This window comes from Somniosus microcephalus, chromosome 33, assembly GCF_052327205.1.
Source record: "Somniosus microcephalus isolate GS21.2 chromosome 33, FLI_Smic_1.0, whole genome shotgun sequence".
Classification (NCBI taxonomy): domain Eukaryota; kingdom Metazoa; phylum Chordata; class Chondrichthyes; order Squaliformes; family Somniosidae; genus Somniosus; species Somniosus microcephalus.
The window spans coordinates 14,031,326-14,056,352 of record NC_141019.1 but is presented as its reverse complement, the minus strand read 5'-3'; the positions used below and the strand labels follow the sequence as shown (position 1 = coordinate 14,056,352).

Here is a 25,027-nt window from a genome sequence, read left to right as displayed (position 1 = left end):
ACAAAGCTGAAAGAAAAAATTTAATTAAATCAGTCCGGTGAGGAAGTGACAGACCTGCACCCATCAGTACTGTACCCCAGTGTTATACAGTGACAGACCTGTACCCGCCAGTACTGTACCCCAGTGTTATACAGTGACAGACCTGTACCCACCAGGACTGGACCCCAGTGTTATACAGTGACAGACCTGTACCCACCAAGACTGGACCCCAGTGTTATACAGTGACAGACCTGTACCCACCAGTACTGTACCCCAGTGTTATACACTGATCGACCTGTACCCACCAGTACTGTACCCGTGCTATACAGTGACAGAACTGTACCCACCAGTACTGTACCCCAGTGTTATACACTGATCGACCTGTACCCACCAGTACTGTGCCCCAGTGTTATACAGTGACAGACCTGTACCCACCGGTACTGTACCCCAGTGTTATACACTGATCGACCTGTACCCACCAGTACTGTGCCCCAGTGTTATACAGTGACAGACCTGTTGCCACCAGTACTGTGCCCCAGTGTAAAACAGTGACAGACCTGTACTCACCAATACTGTACCCTCGTGCTATACAGTGACAGAACTGTACCCACCAGTACTGTACCCACCAGTACTGTACCCCAGTGTTATACACTGATCGACCTGTACCCACCAGTACTGTGCCCCAGTGTTATACAGTGACAGAGCTGTCCCCGCCAGTGTTACACACTTACCCACCAGTACTGTGCCCCAGTGTTATACACTGATCGACCTGTACCCACCAGTACTGTACCCGTGCTATACAGTGACAGAACTGTACCCACCAGTACTGTACCCCAGTGTTATACACTGATCGACCTGTACCCACCAGTACTGTGCCCCAGTGTTATACAGTGACAGACCTGTACCCACCGGTACTGTACCCCAGTGTTATACACTGATCAACCTGTACCCACCAGTACTGTGCCCCAGTGTTATACAGTGACAGACCTGTTGCCACCAGTACTGTGCCCCAGTGTTATACAGTGACAGACCTGTACCCACCAAGACTGGACCCCAGTGTTATACAGTGACAGACCTGTACTCACCAATACTGTACCCTCGTGCTATACAGTAACAGACCTGTACCCACCAGTACTGTACCCCAGGTTATACAGTGACAGACCTGTTGCCAGCATTACTATACCCCAATGTAAAACATTGACAGACCTGTACCCACCAGTACTGTACCCCAGGGTTATACAGTGACAGACCTGTACCCACCAGTACTTTACCCCAGTGTTATACAATGACAGACCTGTATCCACCAGTACTGTACCCCAGTGTTGTACAGTGACAGACCTATTGCCAGCATTACTAAACCCCAATGTAAAACATTGACAGACCTGGACCCACCAGTACTATACCTGTGTGAAACACTGACGGACCTCTACACAACAGTACCAGACCTGTACTCACCAGTACTGTACCCCAGTGTTATACATTGACAGCCCTGTATCCACCAGTACTATACCTCTGTTATACAGTGACAGACCTGTACCCACCAGTACTGTACCCCAGCGTTATACAGTGACAGACCTGTACCCACCAGTACTGTGCCCGTGTTATACAGTGACTTCCCTGTACCCACCAGTACTGTTCCCCAGTGTTATACAGCGACAGACCTGTACCCACAAGTACTGTACCAGTGTTATACAGTGACAGACCTGTACCCACCATTACGACACCCCAGTGTTATACACTGACACACCTGTACCAACAAATACTGTACCTTGTGTTATACAGTGAGAGACCTGTACTCACCAGTACTGTACCCCAGTGTTATTCAGTGACAGACCTGTACCCACCTGCACTGCACCCCAGTGTCATCGTGACAGACCTGTTGCCACCAGTACTGTACCACAGTGTAAAACAGTGACAGACCTGTACCCACCAGTACTGTACCCCAGTGTTATACATTGACAGACCTGTACCCACCAGTACTGTACCCCAGTGTTATACAGTGACAGACCTGTACTCACCAGCACTGCACCCCAATGTCATAGTGACAGACCTGTACCCAGCAGTACTGTACCCCAGTGTTATACACTGACAGACCTGTACCCACCAGTACTGTACCCGTGTTATACACTGACAGACCTGTACCCACCAGTACTGTGCCCCAGTGTTATACAGTGACAGACCTGCACCCACCTGTTCTGTACCCCAGTGTTATACAGTGACAGACCTGTACCCACCAGTACTGTACCCCAGTGTTATACACTGACAGACCTGTACCCACCAGTACTGTACCCCAGTGTTATACAGTGACAGACCTGTACCCACCAGTAATGTACCCCAGTGTTATACAGTGACAGACCTGTACTCACCAGCACTGCACCCCAATGTCATAGTGACAGACCTGTACCCAGCAGTACTGTACCCCAGTGTTATACAGTGACAGACCTGCACTCACCAGTACTGTACCCATGTTATACACTGACAGACCTGTACCCCAGTGTTACAGTGACAGACCTGTACCCACCAGTACTGTACCCCAGTGTTATACAGTGACAGACCTGCACCCACCAGTACTGTACCCCAGTGTTATACAGTGACAGACCTGTACCCACCAGTAATGTACCCCAGTGTTATACAGTGACAGACCTGTACCCACCAGTACTGTACCCGTGTTATACAGTGACAGACCTGTACCCACGAGTACTGTACACCAGTGTAAAACAGTGACACACCTGTACCCACCAGTACTGTACCCGTGTTATACAGTAACAGACCAGTACTTTACCCGTGTTATACAGTGACAGACCTGTACCCACCAATACAACACCCCACTGTTATACACTGACACACCTGTACCCATAAGTACTGTACATTGTGTTATACAGTGAGAGACCTGTACTGACTAGCACTGTACCCCAGTGTTATTCAGTGACAGACCTGTACCCACCTGTACTGCACCCCAGTGTCATACAGAGACAGACCTGTTGCCACCAGTACTGTACCACAGTGTAAAACAGTGACAGACCTGTACCCACCAGTACTGTACACCAGTGTTATGCAGTGACAGACCTGTACCCCAGTTATATACAGTGACAGACCTGTACCCACCAGTACTGTACACCAGTGTTATGCAGTGACAGACCTGTACCCACCAGTACTGTACCCCAGTGTTCAACACTGACAAACCTGTACCCACGAATACTGTACCCGTGTAAAACAGTGACAGACCTGTACCCACCAGTATTGTACCCCAGTAAAATACACTGACAGACCTGTATCCAACAGTACGGTACCAGAGTGTGAAACAGTGACAGACCTGTACCCACCAGTACTGTACAGTAACAGACCTGTACCCACCAGTGCTGTACCCCAGTGTTATACAATGACAGACCTGTACCCACCAGTACTGTACCCCAGTGTTATACAGTGACAGACCTGTACCCACCAGTAGTGCACCCCAGTGTTATACACTGACAGACCTGTACCCACGAGAACTGTCCCCCAGTGTAAAACAGTGACAGACCTGTACCCACCAGTACTGTACAGTAACAGACCTGTACCCACCAGTGCTGTACCCCAGTGTTATACAATGACAGACCTGTACCCACCAGTACTGTACCCCAGTGTTATACAGTGACAGACCTGTACCCACCAGTTCTGTACCCGTGTTATACAGTGACAGACCTGTACCCACCAGTACTGTACCCTTGTGTTATACAGTGACAGACCTGTATCCACCAGTACTGTACCCTCGTGTTATACAGTGACAGACCTGTACCCACCAGTACTGTGCCCCAGTGTTATACACTGACAGAACTGTACCCACCAGTACTGTACCCCAGTGTTATACAGTGACAGAACTGTACCCACCAGGACTGTACCCAGCAGTACTGTACCACAGTGTTAGACAGCGACAGGCCTGTCCCCACCAGTTCTGTATCCCAGTGTTATACAGCGACAGACCTGTACCCACCTTTACTGTACCCCAGTGTTATACAGTGACAGACCTGTACTCACCAGTACTGTACCCTAGTGTTATACAGTGACAGACCTGTACCCACCAGTACTGCACCCCAGTGTTAGACAGTGACAGACCTGTACTCACCAGTACTGTACCCCAGTGTTATAGTGACAGACCTGTACCCACCAGTACTGTACCCCAGTGTTATACACTGACAGACCTGTACCCACCAGTACTGCACCCGTGTTATAGTGACAGAGCTGTACTCACCAATACTGTACCCTCGTGCTATACAGTAACAGACCTGTACACACCAGTACTGTACCCCAATGTTAGACAGTGACCGACCTGTTCCCAATAGTACTACACCCCAATGTAAAACAGTGACAGACCTGTACCCACCAGTACTGTACCACAGTATTATACACGGACAGACCTCTTCCCACCAGTACTGTACCCCAGTGTTATACAGTGACAGACTTGTACCCACCAGTTCTGTACCCCAGTGTTATACACTGACAGACCTGTACCCACCAGTACTGCACAGCAGGTTATACAGTGACAGACCTATACCCACCAGTACTGTTCCCCCGTGTAAAACAGTGACAGACCTGTACTCACCGATACTGCACCCTAGTGTTATACAGTGACGGATCTGTACTCACCAGTGCTGTTCCGTCGCGTTATAGAGTGACAGACCTGTACCCACCAGTACTGTACCCCAGTGTTATACACTGACAGACCTGTACCCACCAGTACTGTACCCTAGTGTTATACAGTGACAGACCTGTACCCACCAGTACTGTACCCCAGTGTTATACAGTGACAGACCTGTACCCCCAGTACTGTAACCCAGTGTTATACACTGACAGACCTGTACCCACCATTACGACACCCCAGTGTTATACACTGACACACCTGTACCCACAAGTGCTGTACCTTGTGTTATACAGTGAGAGACCTGTACTCACTAGTACTGTTCCCTCACGTAAAAAAGTGACAGACCTGTACTCACCAGTACTGTACCCCAGTGTTATTCAGTGACAGACCTGTACCCACCAGTACTGTACCCTAGTGTTATACACTGATAGACCTGTACCCACCTGCACTGCACCCCAGTGTCATAGTGACAGACCTGTTGCCACCAGTACTGTACCACAGTGTAAAACAGTGACAGACCTGTACCCACCAGTACTGTACCCTAGTGTGATACAATGACAGACCTGTACCCACCAGTGCTGTACCCCAGTATTATAAACAGACAGACCTGTTGCCACCAGTACTGTACCCCAGTGTTATACAGTGACAGACCTGTACCCACCAGTACTGTACCCCAGTGTAATACAGTGACAGACCTGTACCCACCAGTACTGTACCCCAGTGTTATACAGTGACAGACCTGTAACCACCAGTCCTGTACCCCAGTGTTATACAGTGACAGACCTGTACCCACCAGTGTTGTACCCCAGTGTTATACAGTTACAGACCTGTACCCACCAGTAAAATACCCGTGTTATACCATGACAGGCCTGTACTCACCAGTACTGTACCCTAGTGTGATACAATGACAGACCTGTACCCACCAGTACTGTACCCCAGTATTATAAACAGACAGACCTGTTGCCACCAGTACTGTACCCCAGTGTAAAACAGTGACAGACCTGTACCCACCAGTACTATACCCCAGTGTTATACAGTGACAAACCTGTACCCACCAGCACTGCACCCCAATGTCAGTGACAGACCTGTACCCACCAGTACTGTACCCCAGTGTTATAGTGACAGACCTGTACCCACCAGTACTGTACCCCAGTGTTATACAGTGACAGACCTGTACCCACCAGTACTGTACCCGTGTTATACAGTGACAGACCTGTACCCACCAGTAATGTACCCCAGTGTTATACAGTGACAGACCTGTACCCACCAGTACTGTACCCGTGTTATACAGTGACAGACCTGTACCCACCAGTACTGTACCCCAGTGTAATACAGTGACAGACCTGTACCCACCAGTACTGTACCCCAGTGTTATACAGTGACAGACCTGTAACCACCAGTCCTGTACCCCAGTGTTATACAGTGACAGACCTGTACCCACCAGTGTTGTACCCCAGTGTTATACAGTTACAGACCTGTACCCACCAGTAAAATACCCGTGTTATACCATGACAGGCCTGTACTCACCAGTACTGTACCCTAGTGTGATACAATGACAGACCTGTACCCACCAGTACTGTACCCCAGTATTATAAACAGACAGACCTGTTGCCACCAGTACTGTACCCCAGTGTAAAACAGTGACAGACCTGTACCCACCAGTACTATACCCCAGTGTTATACAGTGACAAACCTGTACCCACCAGCACTGCACCCCAATGTCAGTGACAGACCTGTACCCACCAGTACTGTACCCCAGTGTTATAGTGACAGACCTGTACCCACCAGTACTGTACCCCAGTGTAAAACAGTGACAGACCTGTACCCACCAGTACTATACCCCAGTGTTATACAGTGACAAACCTGTACCCACCAGCACTGCACCCCAATGTCAGTGACAGACCTGTACCCACCAGTACTGTACCCCAGTGTTATAGTGACAGACCTGTACCCACCAGTACTGTACCCCAGTGTTATACAGTGACAGACCTGTACCCACCAGTACTGTACCCGTGTTATACAGTGACAGACCTGTACCCACCAGTAATGTACCCCAGTGTTATACAGTGACAGACCTGTACCCACCAGTACTGTACCCGTGTTATACAGTGACAGACCTGTACCCACCAGTACTGTACCCCAGTGTTATACAGTGACAGACCTGTACCCACGAGTACTGTACACCACTGTAAAACAGTGACACACCTGTACCCACCAGTACTGTACCCCAGTGTTATACAATGACAGACCTGCACCCACCAGTACTGTACCCCAGTGTTATACAGTAACAGACCTGTACCCACCAGTACTTTACCCCAGTGTTATACAGTGACAGACCTGTACCCACCAGTACGACACCCCAGTGTTATACACTGACACACCTGTACCCACAAGTACTGTACATTGTGTTATACAGTGAGAGACCTGTACTGACTAGCACTGTACCTCAGTGTTATTCAGTGACAGACCTGTACCCACCAGTACTGTACCCCACTGTTATACACTGACAGACCTGTACCCACCTGTACTGCACCCCAGTGTCATACAGAGACACACCTGTTGCCACCAGCACTGTACCACAGTGCAAAACAGTGACAGACCTGTACCCACCAGTGCTGCACCCCAGTTATATACACTGACAGACCTGTATCCAACAGTACTGTTCCCCCGTGTAAAACAGTGACAGACCTGTACTCACCGATACTGCACCCTTGTGTTATACAGTGACGGATCTGTACTCACCAGTACTGTTCCGTCGCGTTATAGAGTGACAGACCTGTACCCACCAGTACTGTACCCCAGTGTTATACAGTGACAGACCTGTACCCACCAGTACTGTACCCCAGTGTTATACAGTGACAGACCTGTACCCCCCAGTACTGTCCCCCAGTGTTATACAGTGACAGACCTGTACCCACCAGTACTGTACCCCAGTGTTATACACTGACAGACTTGTACCCACCAGTACTGTACCCCAGTGTTATACAGTGACAGACCTGTACCCACCAGTACTGTACCCCAGTGTTATACACTGACAGACCTGTACCCACCACTACTGTACCCCAGTGTTATACAGTGACAGACCTGTACCCACGAGTACTGTACCCCAGTGTAAAACAGTGACAGTACTGTACCCCAGTGTTATACAGTAACAGACCTGTACCCACCAGTACTGTACCCCAGTGTTATACAGTGACAGACCTGTACCCACCAGTACGGCACCCCAGTGTTATACACTGACACACCTGTACCCACAATTACTGTACATTGTGTTATACAGTGACAGACCTGTACCCACCAGTGCTGTACCCCAGTATTATAAACAGACAGACCTGTACTAACCAGTGCTGTATCCCAGTTATATACACTGACAGACCTATACCCACCAGTACTGTACCCCAGTGTTCTACGCTGACAAACCTGTACCCACGAATACTGTACCCGTGTAAACAGTGACAGACCTGTACCCACCAGTATTGTACCCCAGTGTTATACAGTGACAGACCTGTACCCACCAGTACTGTACCCCAGTATTATACAGTGACAGACCAGCACTCACCAGTACTGTACCCCAGTGTTAGACACTGACAGACCTGTACCCACCAGTACTGTTCCCCCGTGTAAAACAGTGACAGACCTGTACTCACCGATACTGCACCCGAGTGTTATACAGTGAAGGATCTGTACTCACCAGTACTGTTCCGTCGCGTTATAGAGTGACAGACCTGTACCCACCAGTACTGTACCCCAGTGTTATACAGCGACAGACCTGTCCCCACCAGTTCTGTATCCCAGTGTTATACAGCGACAGACCTGTACCCACCTTTACTGTACCCCAGTGTTATACACTGACAGACCTGTTGCCAGCAGTACTGTACCCCAGTGTAAAACAGTGACAGACCTGTACCCACCAGGAGTGCACCCCAGTGTTATACACTGACAGACCTGTACCCACCAGTACTGTACCCCAGTGTAAAACAGTGACAGACCTGTTGCCACCAGTACTGTACCCCAGTGCAAAACAGTGACAGACCTGTACCCACCAGTACTATACCCCAGTGTTACACAGTGACAAACCTGTACCCACCAGCACTGCACCCCAATGTCATAGTGACAGACCTGTACCCACCAGTACTGTCCCCCAGTGTTATACACTGACAGACCTGTACCCACCAGTACTGTACCCCAGTGTTATACAGTGACAGACCTGTACTCACCAGTACTGTACCCGTGTTATACACTGACAGACCTGTACCCACCAGTACTGTACCCCAGTGTTATACAGTGACAGACCTGTACCCACCAGTACTGTACCCCAGTGTTATACAGTGACAGACCTGTACCCACCAGTACTGTACCCCAGTGTTATACAGTGACAGACCTGTACCCACCAGTACTGTACCCCAGTGTAAAACAGTGACAGACCTGTACCCACCAGTACTGTACCCCAGTGTTATACAGTGACAGACCTGTACCCACGAGTACTGTACACCAGTGTAAAACAGTGACACACCTGTACCCACCAGTACTGTACCCCAGTGTTATACAGTAACAGACCTGTACCCACCAGTACTTTACCCCAGTGTTATACAGTGACAGACCTGTACCCACCAGTACGACACCCCAGTGTTATACACTGACACACCTGTACCCACAAGTACTGTACATTGTGTTATACAGTGAGAGACCTGTACTGACTAGCACTGTACCCCAGTGTTATTCAGTGACAGACCTGTACCCACCAGTACTGTACCCCAGTGTTATACACTGACAGACCTGTACCCACCTGTACTGCACCCCAGTGTCAAACAGAGACAGACCTGTTGCCACCGGTACTGTACCACAGTGTAAAACAGTGACAGACCTGCACCCACCAGTACAGTACGCCAGTGTTATGCAGTGACAGACCTGTACCCACCAGTGCTGTACCCCAGTTATATACACTGACAGACCTGTATCCAACAGTACTGTACCCCAGTGTTCTACACTGACAAACCTGTACCCACGAATACTGTACCCGTGTAAAACAGTGACAGACCTGTACCCACCAGTATTGTACCCCAGTTATATACACTGACAGACCTGTATCCAACAGTATGGTACCAGAGTGTTATACAGTGACAGACCTGTACCCACCAGTACTGTTCCCCCGTGTAAAACAGTGACAGACCTGTACTCACCGATACTGCACCCTTGTGTAAAACAGTGACGGATCTGTACTCACCAGTACTGTTCCGTCGCGTTATAGAGTGACAGACCTGTACCCACCAGTACTGTACCCTAGTGTTATACAGTGACAGACCTGTACCCACCAGCACTGTACCCCAGTGTTATACAGTGACAGACCTGTACCCACCAGTACTGTACCCCAGTGTTATACACTGACAGACTTGTACCCACCAGTACTGTACCCCAGTGTTATACAGTGACAGACCTGTACCCACCAGTACTGTACCCCAGTGTTATACACTGACAGACCTGTACCCACCACTACTGCACCCCAGTGTCATACAGAGACAGACCTGTTGCCACCAGTACTGTACCACAGTGTAAAACAGTGACAGACCTGTACCCACAAGTACTGTACCCCAGTGTTATACATTGACAGACCTGTACCCACCAGTACTGTACGCCAGTGTTATACAGTGACAGACCTGTACCCACCAGTGCTGTACCCCGTATTATAAACAGACAGACCTGTACTAACCAGTGCTGTATCCCAGTTATATACACTGACAGACCTGTACCCACCAGTACTGTACCCCAGTGTTCTACACTGACAAACCTGTACCCACGAATACTGTACCCGTGTAAAACAGTGACAGACCTGTACCCACCAGTATTGTACCCCAGTGTTATACAGTGACAGACCTGTACCCACCAGTACTGTACCCCAGTGTTATACACTGACAGACCTGTACCCACCAGTACTGTTCCCCCGTGTAAAACAGTGACAGACCTGTACTCATCGATACTGCACCCTAGTGTTATACAGTGAAGGATCTGTACTCACCAGTACTGTTCCGTCGCGTTATAGAGTGACAGACCTGTACCCACCAGTACTGTACCCCAGTGTTATACAGCGACAGACCTGTCCCCACCAGTTCTGTATCCCAGTGTAATACAGCGACAGACCTGTACCCACCTTTACTGTACCCCAGTGTTATACACTGACAGACCTGTTGCCACCAGTACTGTACCCCAGTGTAAAACAGTGACAGACCTGTACCCACCAGTAGTGCACCCCAGTGTTATACACTGACAGACCTGTACCCACGAGTACTGTACCCCAGTGTAAAACAGTGACAGACCTGCACCCACCAGTACTGTACCCCAGTGTTATACAGTAACAGACCTGTACCCACCAGTGCTGTACCCCAGTGTTATACAGAGACAGTCCTGTACCCACCAGTACTGTGCCCCAGTGTGATACAATGACAGACCTGTACCCACCAGTACTGTACCCCAGTGTTATACAGTGACAGACCTGTACCCACCAGTTCTGTACCCCAGTGTTATACAGTGACAGACCTGTACCCACCAGTACTGTACCCTTGTGTTATACAGTGACAGACCTGTATCCACCAGTACTGTACCCTCGTGTTATACAGTGATAGACCTGTACCCACCAGTGCTGTACCCCAGTGTTATACAGTGACAGACCTGTACCCACCAGTACTGTGCCCCAGTGTTATACACTGACAGACCTGTACCCAGCAGTACTGTACCCCAGGGTTATACAGTGACAGACCTGTACCCACCAGTACTTTACCCCAGTGTTATACACTGACAGAACTGTACCCACCAGTACTGTACCCCAGTGTTATACAGTGACAGACCTGTACCCACGAGTACTGTACACCAGTGTAAAACAGTGACACACCTGTACCCACCAGTACTGTACCCCAGTGTTATACAGTGACAGACCTGTACCCACCAGTACGACACCCCAGTGTTATACACTGACACACCTGTACCCACAAGTACTGTACATTGTGTTATACAGTGAGAGACCTGTACTGACTAGCACTGTACCCCAGTGTTATTCAGTGACAGACCTGGACCCACCAGTACTGTACCCCAGTGTTATACACTGACAGACCTGTACCCACCTGTACTGCACCCCAGTGTCATACAGAGACAGACCTGTTGCCACCGGTACTGTACCACAGTGTAACACAGTGACAGACCTGCACCCACCAGTACAGTACGCCAGTGTTATGCAGTGACAGACCTGTACCCACCAGTGCTGTACCCCAGTTATATACACTGACAGACCTGTACCCACCAGTACTGTACCCCAGTGTTCTACACTGACAAACCTGTACCCACGAATACTGTACCCGTGTAAAACAGTGACAGACCTGTACCCACCAGTATTGTACCCCAGTTATATACACTGACAGACCTGTATCCAACAGTACTGTTCCCCCGTGTAAAACAGTGACAGACCTGTACTCACCGATACTGCACCCTTGTGTTATACAGTGACGGATCTGTACTCACCAGTACTGTTCCGTCGCGTTATAGAGTGACAGACCTGTACCCACCAGTACTGTACCCTCGTGTTATACAGTGACAGACCTGTACCCACCAGTACTGTACCCCAGTGTTATACAGTGACAGACCTGTACCCCAGTGTTATACAGTGACAGACCTGTACCCACCAGTACTGTACCCCAGTGTTATACACTGACAGACTTGTACCCACCAGTACTGTACCCCAGTGTTATACAGTGACAGACCTGTACCCACCAGTACTGTACCCCAGTGTTATACAGTGACAGACCTGTACCCACGAGTACTGTACCCCAGTGTAAAACAGTGACAGACCTGTACCCACCAGTACTGTACCCCAGTGTTATACAATGACAGACCTGTACCCACCAGTACTGTACCCCAGTGTTATACAGTAACAGACCTGTACCCACCAGTACTTTACCCCAGTGTTATACAGTGACAGACCTGTATCCAACAGTACGGTACCAGAGTGTTATACAGTGACAGACCTGTACCCACCAGTACGGCACCCCAGTGTTATACACTGACACACCTGTACCCACAAGTACTGTACATTGTGTTATACAGTGAGAGACCTGTACCCACCAGTGCTGTACCCCGTATTATAAACAGACAGACCTGTACTAACCAGTGCTGTATCCCAGTTATATACACTGACAGACCTGTACCCACGAATACTGTACCCGTGTAAAACAGTGACAGACCTGTACCCACCAGTATTGTACCCCAGTGTTATACAGTGACAGACCTGTACCCACCAGTACTGTACCCCAGTGTTATACACTGACAGACCTGTACCCACCAGTACTGTTCCCCCGTGTAAAACAGTGACAGACCTGTACTCATCGATACTGCACCCTAGTGTTATACAGTGAAGGATCTGTACTCACCAGTACTGTTCCGTCGCGTTATAGAGTGACAGACCTGTACCCACCAGTACTGTACCCCAGTGTTATACAGCGACAGACCTGTCCCCACCAGTTCTGTATCCCAGTGTTAGACAGCGACAGACCTGTACCCACCTTTACTGTACCCCAGTGTTATACACTGACAGACCTGTTGCCACCAGTACTGTACCCCAGTGTAAAACAGTGACAGACCTGTACCCACCAGTAGTGCACCCCAGTGTTATACACTGACAGACCTGTACCCACGAGTACTGTACCCCAGTGTAAAACAGTGACAGACCTGCACCCACCAGTACTGTACCCCAGTGTTATACAGTAACAGACCTGTACCCACCAGTTCTGTACCCCAGTGTTATACAGTGACAGACCTGTACCCACCAGTACTGTACCCTTGTGTTATACAGTGACAGACCTGTATCCACCAGTACTGTACCCTCGTGTTATACAGTGACAGACCTGTACCCACCAGTGCTGTACCCCAGTGTTATACAGTGACAGACCTGTACCCACCAGTACTGTGCCCCAGTGTTACACACTGACAGACCTGTACCCAGCAGTACTGTACCCCAGGGTTATACAGTGACAGACCTGTACCCACCAGTACTTTACCCCAGTGTTATACACTGACAGAACTGCACCCACCAGTACTGTACCCCAGTGTTATACAGTGACAGAACTGTACCCACCAGGACTGTACCCAGCAGTACTGCACCACAGTGTTAGACAGCGACAGGCCTGGTCCCCACCAGTTCTGTATCCCAGTGTTGTACAGCGACAGACCTGTACCCACCTTTATTGTACCCCAGTGTTATACAGTAACAGACCTGTACCCACCAGTGCTGTACCCCAGTGTCATACACTGACAGACCTGTACCCACCAGTACTTTACCCCAGTGTTTTAGTGACAGACCTGTACCCACCATTACTGTACCCCAGTGTTACACTGACTGACCTGTACCCAGCAGTACTGTAACCCAATATTATACAGTGACAGACCTGCACCCACCAGTACTGTACCCGTGTTATACAGTAACAGTCCTGTATCCACCAGTACTGTACCCCAGTGTTATACAGCGACAGACCTGTAGCCACCAGTACTGTACCCCAGTGTTATACGGTGACAGACCTGTAGCCACCAGTACTGTACCCCAGTGTAATACAGTGACAGACCTGTACCCACCAGTACTGTACCCCAGTGTTATACAGTGACAGACCTGCAACCACCAGTCCTGTACCCCAGTGTTATACAGTGACAGACCAGTAGCCACCAGTGTTGTACCCCAGTGTTATGCAGTGACAGACCTGTACCCACCAGTAAAATACCCCAGTGTTATACCATGACAGGCCTGTACTCACCAGTACTGTACCCTAGTGTGATACAATGACAGACCTGTACCCACCAGTACTGTACCCCAGTGTTATACAGTGACAGACCTGTACTCACCAGTACTGTACCCTAGTGTTATACAGTGACAGACCTGTACCCACCAGTACTGTACCCCAGTGTTATACAGTGACAGAGCTGTACTCACCAATACTGTACCCTCGTGCTATACAGTAACAGACCTGTACACACCAGTACTGCACCCCAATGTTAGACAGTGACAGACCTGTACCCACCAGTACTGTACCACAGTATTATACACGGACAGACCTCTACCCACCAGTACTGTACCCCAGTGTTATACAGTGACAGACTTGTACCCACCAGTTCTGTACCCCAGTGTTATACAGTGACAGACCTGTACCCACCAGTACTGCACAGCAGGTTATACAGTGACAGACCTATACCCACCAGGACTGTGCCCCGGTGTTATACACTGACAGACCTGTACCCACCAGTACTGTTCCCCCGTGTAAAACAGTGACAGGCCTGTACTCACCGATACTGCACCCGAGTGTTATACAGTGACGGATCTGTACTCACCAGTACTGTTCCGTCGCGTTATAGAGTGACAGACCTGTACTCACCAGTACTGTACCCCAGTGTTATACAGTGACAAACCTGTACCCACCAGTACTGTACCCTAGTGTTATACAGTGACAGACCTGTACCCACCAGTACTGTACCCCAGTGTTATACAGTGACAGACCTGTACCCCCCAGTACTGTACCCCAGTGTTATACACTGACAGACCTGTACCCACCAGTACTGTACCCCAGTGTTATACAGTGACAGACCTGTACCCCAGTGTTATACACTGACAGACCTGTACCCACCAGTACTGTACCCCAGTGTTATACAGTGACAGACCTGTATCCAACAGTACGGTACCAGAGTGTTATACAGTGACAGACCTGTACCCACCAGTTCTGTACCCCAGTGTTATACAGTGACAGACCTGTACCCACCAGTACTGCACAGCAGGTTATACAGTGACAGACCTGTACCCACCAGTACTGTTCCCCCGTGTAAAACAGTGACAGACCTGTACTCACCGATACTGCACCCTGGTGTTATACAGTGACGGATCTGTCCTCACCAGTACTGTTCCGTCGCGTTATAGAGTGACAGACCTGTACCCACCAGTACTGTACCCCAGTGTTATACACTGACAGACCTGTACCCACCAGTACTGTACCCTAGTGTTATACACTGACAGACCTGTACCCACCAGTACTGTACCCCAGTGTTATACAGTGACAGACCTGTACCCCCAGTACTGTACCCGTGTTATACACTGACAGACCTGCACCCACCATTACGACACCCCAGTGTTATACACTGACACACCTGTACCCACAAGTACTGTACCTTGTGTTATACAGTGAGAGACCTGTACTCACTAGTACTGTTCCCTCACGTAAAAAAGTGACAGACCTGTACTCACCAGTACTGTACCCCAGTGTTATTCAGTGACAGACCTGTACCCACCAGTACTGTACCCTAGTGTTATACACTGATAGACCTGTACCCACCTGCACTGCACCCCAGTGTCATAGTGACAGACCTGTTGCCACCAGTACTGTACCACAGTGTAAAACAGTGACAGACCTGTACCCACAAGTACTGTACCCCAGTGTTATACATTGACAGACCTGTACCCACCAGTACTGTACCCCAGTGTTATACATTGACAGACCTGTACCCACCAGTGCTGTACCCCAGTATTATAAACAGACAGACCTGTTGCCACCAGTACTGTACCCCAGTGTAAAACAGTGACAGACCTGTACCCACCAGTACTATACCCCAGTGTTATACAGTGACAAACCTGTACCCACCAGCACTGCACCCCAATGTCATAGTGACAGACCTGTACCCACCAGTACTGTACCCCAGTGTTATACACTGACAGACCTGTACCCACCAGTACTGTACCCCAGTGTTATACAGTGACAGACCTGTACTCACCAGTACTGTACCCGTGTTATACACTGACAGACCTGTACCCACCAGTACTGTACCCCAGTGTTATACAGTGACAGACCTGTACCCACCAGTACTGTACCCCAGTGTTATACAGTGACAGACCTGTACCCACCAGTACTGTACCCCAGTGTTATACAGTGACAGACCTGTACCCACCAGAACTGTACTCCAGTGTTATACAGTGACAGACCTGTACCCACGAGTACTGTACACCAGTGTAAAACAGTGACACACCTGTACCCACCAGTACTGTACCCCAGTGTTATACAATGACAGACCTGTACCCACCAGTACTGTACCCCAGTGTTATACAGTGACAGACCTGTACCCACCAGTACTGTACCCCAGTGTTATACAATGACAGACCTGTACCCACCAGTACTTTACCCCAGTGTTTTAGTGACAGACCTGTACCCACCATTACTGTACCCCAGTGTTACACTGACTGACCTGTACCCAGCAGTACTGTACCCCAGTGTTATACAGCGACAGACCTGTAGCCACCAGTACTGTACCCCAGTGTTATACGGTGACAGACCTGTACCCACCAGTACTGTACCCCAGTGTTATACAGTGACAGACCTGTACTCACCAGTACTGTACCCTAGTGTTATACAGTGACAGACCTGTACCCACCAGTACTGTACCCCAGTGTTATACAGTGACAGAGCTGTACTCACCAATACTGTACCCTCGTGCTATACAGTAACAGACCTGTACACACCAGTACTGCACCCCAATGTTAGACAGTGACCGACCTGTTCCCAATAGTACTACACCCCAATGTAAAACAGTGACAGACCTGTACCCACCAGTACTGTACCACAGTATTATACACGGACAGACCTCTACCCACCAGTACTGTACCCCAGTGTTATACAGTGACAGACTTGTACCCACCAGTTCTGTACCCCAGTGTTATACAGTGACAGACCTGTACCCACCAGTACTGCACAGCAGGTTATACAGTGACAGACCTATACCCACCAGGACTGTGCCCTGGTGTTATACACTGACAGACCTGTACCCACCAGTACTGTTCCCCCGTGTAAAACAGTGACAGGCCTGTACTCACCGATACTGCACCCGAGTGTTATACAGTGACGGATCTGTACTCACCAGTACTGTTCCGTCGCGTTATAGAGTGCAGACCTGTACTCACCAGTACTGTACCCCAGTGTTATACAGTGACAAACCTGTACCCACCAGTACTGTACCCTAGTGTTATACAGTGACAGACCTGTACCCACCAGTACTGTACCCCAGTGTTATACAGTGACAGACCTGTACCCCCCAGTACTGTACCCCAGTGTTATACACTGACAGACCTGTACCCACCAGTACTGTACCCCAGTGTTATACACTGACAGACCTGTACCCACCAGTACTGTACCCCAGTGTTATACAGTGACAGACCTGTATCCAACAGTACGGTACCAGAGTGTTATACAGTGACAGACCTGTACCCACCAGTTCTGTACCCCAGTGTTATACAGTGACAGACCTGTACCCACCAGTACTGCACAGCAGGTTATACAGTGACAGACCTGTACCCACCAGTAAAATACCCCAGTGTTATACCATGACAGGCCTGTACTCACCAGTACTGTACCCTAGTGTGATACAATGACAGACCTGTACCCACCAGTACTGTACCCCAGTGTTATACAGTGACAGACCTGTACTCACCAGTACTGTACCCTAGTGTTATACAGTGACAGACCTGTACCCACCAGTACTGCACAGCAGGTTATACAGTGACAGACCTGTACCCACCAGGACTGTGCCCCAGTGTTATTCACTGACAGACCTGTACCCACCAGTACTGTTCCCCCGTGTAAAACAGTGACAGACCTGTACTCACCGATACTGCACCCAAGTGTTATACAGTGACGGATCTGTACTCACCAGTACTGTTCCGTCGCGTTATAGAGTGACAGACCTGTACCCACCAGTACTGTACCCCAGTGTTATACAGTGACAGACCTGTACCCACCAGTACTGTACCCTAGTGTTATACAGTGACAGACCTGTACCCACCAGTACTGTACCCCAGTGTTATACAGTGACAGACCTGTACCCACCAGTACTGTACCCCAGTGTTATACACTAACAGACCTGTACCCACCAGTACTGTACCCCAGTGTTATACACTGACAGACCTGTACCCACCAGTACTGTACCCCAGTGTTATACAGTGACAGACCTGTACCGACGAGTACTGTACCCCAGTGTAAAACAGTGACAGACCTGTACCCACCAGTACTGTACCCCAGTGTTATACAATGACAGACCTGTACCCACCAGTACTGTACATTGTTATACAGTGAGAGACCTGTACTGACTGGCACTGTACCCCAGTGTTATTCAGTGACAGACCTGTACCCACCAGTACTGTACCCCAGTGTTATACAGTGACAGACCTCTACCCACCAGTACTGTACCCCAGTGTTATACACTGACAGACCTGTACCCACCAGTACTGCACCCGTGTTATACAGTCACAGACTGCACCCACCAGTACTGTACCCCAGTGTTATAGTGACAGAGCTGTGCTCACCAATACTGTACCCTCGTGCTATACAGTAACAGACCTGTACACACCAGTACTGTACCCCAATGTTAGACAGTGACCGACCTGTTCCCAATAGTACTACACCCCAATGTAAAACAGTGACAGACCTGTACCCACCAGTACTGTACCACAGTATTATACACGGACAGACCTCTACCCACCAGTACTGTACCCCAGTGTTATACAGTGACAGACTTGTACCCACCAGTTCTGTACCCCAGTGTTATACAGTGACAGACCTGTACCCACCAGTACTGTACCCCAGTGTTATACAGTGACAGACCTGTACCCACCAGTACTGCACAGCAGGTTATACAGTGACAGACCTGTACCCACCAGTACTGTTCCCCCGTGTAAAACAGTGACAGACCTGTACTCACCGATACTGCACCCTAGTGTTATACAGTGACGGATCTGTACTCACCAGTACTGTTCCGTCGCGTTATAGAGTGACAGACCTGTACCCACCAGTACTGTACCCCAGTGTTATACAGTGACAGACCTGTACCCACCAGTACTGTACCCTAGTGTAAAACAGTGACAGACCTGTACCCACCAGTACTGCACCCGTGTTATACAGTCAGAGACTGCACCCACCAGTACTGTACCCCAGTGTTATAGTGACAGAGCTGTGCTCACCAATACTGTACCCTCGTGCTATACAGTAACAGACCTGTACACACCAGTACTGTACCCCAGTGTTATACAGTGACAGACCTGTACCCCAGTGTTATACACTGACAGACCTGTACCCACCAGTACTGTACCCCAGTGTTATACACTGACAGACCTGTACCCACCAGTACTGTACCCCAGTGTTATACAGTAACAGACCTGTACCCACCAGTACTGTACCCCAGTGTTATACAGTGACAGACCTGTACCCACCAGTACTTTACCCCAGTGTTATACAGTGACAGACCTGTATCCAACAGTACGGTACCAGAGTGTTATACAGTGACAGACCTGTACCCACCAGTACGACACCCCAGTGTTATACACTGACACACCTGTACCCACAAGTACTGCACCCCAGTGTCATACAGAGACAGACCTGTTGCCACCAGTACTGTACCACAGTGTAAAACAGTGACAGACCTGTACCCACAAGTACTGTACCCCAGTGTTATACATTGACAGACCTGTACCCACCAGTACTGTACGCCAGTGTTATGCAGTGACAGACCTGTACCCACCAGTGCTGTACCCCAGTATTATAAACAGACAGACCTGTACTAACCAGTGCTGTATCCCAGTTATATACACTGACAGACCTGTACCCACCAGTACTGTACCCCAGTGTTATACAGTGACAGACCTGTACCCACCAGTACTGTACCCCAGTGTTCTACACTGACAAACCTGTACCCACGAATACTGTACCCGTGTAAAACAGTGACAGACCTGTACCCACCAGTATTGTACCCCAGTGTTATACACTGAAAGACCTGTCTCCACCAGTAGTGTACCCCACTGTTATACAGTGACAGACCTGTACCCACCAGTACCGTACCCCAGTATTATACAGTGACAGACCAGCACTCACCAGTACTGTATCCCAGTGTTATACAGTGACAGACCTGTACCCACCAGTACTGCACAGCAGGTTATACAGTGACAGACCTATACCCACCAGGACTGTGCCCCAGTGTTATACAGCGACAGACCTGTACCCACCAGTACTGTTCCCCCATGTAAAACAGTGACAGACCTGTACTCACCGATAATGCACCCTAGTGTTAAACAGTGACGGATCTGTACTCACCAGTACTGTTCCGTCGCGTTATAGAGTGACAGACCTGTACCCACCAGTACTGTACCCCAGTGTTATGCAGCGACAGACCTGTCCCCACCAGTTCTGTATCCCAGTGTTATACAGCGACAGACCTGTACCCACCTTTACTGTACCCCAGTGTTGTACACTGACAGACCTGTTGCCACCAGTACTGTACCCCAGTGTAAAACAGTGACAGACCTGTACCCACCAGTAGTGCACCCCAGTGTTATACACTGACAGACCTGTACCCACGAGTACTGTACCCCAGTGTAAAACAGTGACAGACCTGTACCCACCAGTACTGTACCCCAGTGTTATACAGTAACAGACCTGTACCCCCCAGTGTCATACACTGACAGACCTGTACCCACCAGTACTTTACCCCAGTGTTTTAGTGACAGACCTGTACCCACCAGTACTGTACCCCAGTGTTACACTGACTGACCTGTACCCAGCAGTACTGTAACCCAGTATTATACAGTGACAGACCTGCACCCACCAGTACTGTACCCCAGTGTTATACAGTGACAGTCCTGTATCCACCAGTACTGTACCCCAGTGTTATACGGTGACAGACCTGTACCCACCAGTACTGTACCCCAGTGTTATACAGTGACAGACCTGTACCCACCAGTACTGTACCCGTGTTATACAGTGACTGACCTGCACCCACCAGTACTGTACCCCAGTGTTACACTGATAGACCTGTACCCACCAGTACTGTACCCCAGTGCAATAGTGACAGACCTGCACCCACCAGTACTGTACCCCAGTGTTACACTGATAGACCTGTACCCACCAGAACTGTACCCCAGTGTTATACAGTGACAGACCTGTACCCACCCGTACTGTACCAGTGTTATACAGTGACAGACCTGTACCCACCAGTACTGTACCCCAGTGTTATACAGTGACAGACCTGTAACCACCAGTGCTGTACCCCAGTGTTATACAGTGACAGACCTGTACCCACCAGTAAAATACCCCAGTGTTATACCATGACAGGCCTGTACTCACCAGTACTTTACCCCAGTGTTATAGTGACAGACCTGTTCCCACCAGTACTGTACCCCAGTGTTATACACTGAAAGACCTGTCTCCACCAGTACTGTACCCCAGTGTTATACAGTGACAGATCTGTACCCACCAGTCCTGTACCCCAGTGTTATACAATGACAGATCTGTACCCATCAGTACTACACCTGTGTTATACACTGATGGACCTGTACCCACCAGCACTGTACCCCAGTGTTATACAGTGACAGACCTGTACTCACCAATACTGTACCCCAGTGTTATACAGCAACAGACCTGTCCCCACCAGTTCTGTACCCCAGTGTTATACAGAGACAGACCTGTACCCACCAGTACTGTGCCCCAGTGTTATAGTGACAGACCTGTACTCACCAGTACTGTACCCGAGTGTTATACAGTGACAGACCTGTACCCACCAGTACTGTACCCCAGTGTTATACAGTGACAGAGCTGTACCCACCAGTACTGTACCCCAGTGTTATACAGTGACAGACCTGTACCCACCAGTACTGTACCCCAGTGTTATACAGTCACAGACTGCACCCACCAGTACTGTACCCCAGTGTTATACAGTGACAGACCTGTACCCACCAGTGCTGTACCCCAGTGTTATACAGTCACAGACTGCACCCACCAGTACTGTACCCGAGTGTTATACAGTGACAGACCTGTACCCACCAGTACTGTACCCCAGTGTTATACAGTGACAGACCTGTACCCACCAGTACTGTACCCCAGTGTTATTCAGTGACAGACCTGTCCCCACCAGTGCTGTACCCCAGTGTTATACAGTGACAGACCTGTACCCCCCAGTACTGTACCCCGCTGTTATTCAATGACAGACCTGTACCCACCAGTACTGTGCCCCAGTGTTATACACTGACAGACCTGTACCCACCAGTACTGTGCCCCAGTGTCATACACTGACAGCCCTGTACCCACCAGTACTTTACCCCAGTGTTATAGTGACAGACCTGTACCCACCAGTACTGTACCCCAGTGTTATAGTGACAGAACTGTACCCACCAGGACTGTACCCCAGTGTTACACTGACAGACCTGTACCCAGCAGTACTGTTCCCCCGTGTAAAACAGTGACAGACCTGTACCCACCAGCACTGTACCCAAGTGTTACAGTAACAGACCTGTACCCACCAGTAGTATACCCCAGTGTTATACAGTGAAAGACCTGTACCCACCAGTACTGTACCCGTGTTATACAGTGAAAGACCTGTACCCACCAGTACTGTGCCCATGTTATTCAGTGACAGACCTGTACCCACCAGTACTGTACCCCAGTGTTATACTGTGATAGACCTGTACCCACCAGTACTGTACCCCAGTGTTATACAGTGACAGACCTGTACCCACCAGTACTGTACCCCAGTGTTATACTGTGACAGACCTGTACCCACCACTACTGTACCCAGTGTTATACAGTGATAGAGCTGTACCCACCAGTACTGTACCCCACTGTTATACACTGACAGACCTGTACCCACCAGTACTGTACCCAGTGTTATACAGTGATAGAGCTGTACCCCCCAGTACTGTAGCCCAGTGTTATACAGTGACAGACCTGTACACACCAGTACTTTACCCCAGTGTTATACAGTGACAGACCTGCACCCACCTGTACTGCACCCCAGTGTTATACAGTGACAGGCCTGTACCCACCAGTACTGTACACCCCAGTGTTATACAGTGACAGACCTGTACCCACCAGCACTGTACCCCAGTGTTATACGGTGACAGACCTGTACCCCCCAGTACTGTACCCCAGTGTTATACAGTGAAAGACTTGTACCCACCAGTACTGTACCCCAGTGTGAAACAGTGACAGACCTGTACCCACGAGTACTGTACCCCAGTGTTATACAGTGACACACCTGCACCCACCAGTATTGTACCCCAGTGTTATACACTGACAGACCTGTACCCACCAATGCTGTACCCCAGTGTTACACTGACAGACCTGTACCCAGCAGTACTGTACCCCCGTGTTATACAGTGACAGACCTGTATCCACCAGTACTGTACCCCAGTGTTATACACTGACAGACCTGTACCCACCAGTACTGTACACCAGGTTATACAGTGACAGACCTGTACCCACCAGTACAACACCCCAGTGTTATACACTGACAGACCTGTACCCACCAGTACTGTACCCCAGTGTTGTACAGTGACAGACCTGTACCCACCAGTACTGTACCCCAGTGTTATACAGTGACAGACCTGTACCCACCAGTACTGTACCCCAGTGTTATACAGTGACAGACCTGTACCCACCAGTCCTGTACTCCAGTGTTATACAGTGACAGACCTGTACCCACCAGTACTGTACCCGTGTTGTACAGTGACAGACCTGTACCCACCAGTATTGTACCCCAGTGCTATACACTGACAGACCTGTACCCACCAATGCTGTACCCCAGTGTTACACTGACAGACCTGTATCCACCAGTACTGTACCCCAGTGTTATACACTGACAGACCTGTACCCACCAGTACTGTACACCAGGTTATACAGTGACAGACCTGTACCCACCAGTACTGTACCCCAGTGTTATACAGTGACAGACCTGTACCCACCAGTACTGTACCCGTGTTATATCGGGACAGATCTGTACCCACCTGTACTATACCCGTGTTATACAGTGACAGACCTGTACCCACCAGTACTGTGCCCCAGTGTTATACAGTGAAAGACCTGTACCCACCAGTACTGTACCCCAGTGATATACAGTGACAGAGCTGTACCCACCAGTACTGTACCCCAGTGTTATACAGTGACAGACCTGTACCCACCAGTACTGTACCCCAGTGTTATACAGTGACAGACCTGTCCCCACCAGTACTGTACCCCAGTGTTATACAGTGACAGACCTATACCCATCACTGCTGTGCCTCAGTGTTATACAGTGACAGACCTGTCCCCACCAGTACTGTACCCTAGTGTTATACACTGATAGACCTGTACCCACCAGTACTGTTCCCCAGTGTTATACAGTGACAGACCTGTACCCACCAGTACTGTGCCCCAGTGTTATACAGTGACAGACCTGTACCCACCAGTAATGTACTCCAGTGTTATATAGTGACAGACCTGTACCCACCAGTACTGTGCCCCAGTGTTATACAGTGACAGACCTGTACCCACCAGTAATGTACTCCAGTGTTATATAGTGACAGACCTGTACCCACCAGTACTGTACCCCAGTGTTATACAGTGACAGACC

General features: G+C 49.4%; 2 protein-coding genes across 8 annotated transcripts in view; one reads left to right on the top strand and one right to left on the bottom strand.

Annotated features, from left to right (window-relative positions):
• The window catches only part of LOC147096970 (uncharacterized), a 1,290,222-nt gene that overhangs the window by 795,098 nt on the left and 470,097 nt on the right, over positions 1–25,027 (bottom strand). The window lies entirely within an intron of this gene.
• LOC147096973 (natural resistance-associated macrophage protein 2-like) overlaps positions 1–25,027 on the top strand; it is a 180,149-nt gene that overhangs the window by 132,708 nt on the left and 22,414 nt on the right. The gene's annotated exons all lie outside the window — the stretch shown is intronic.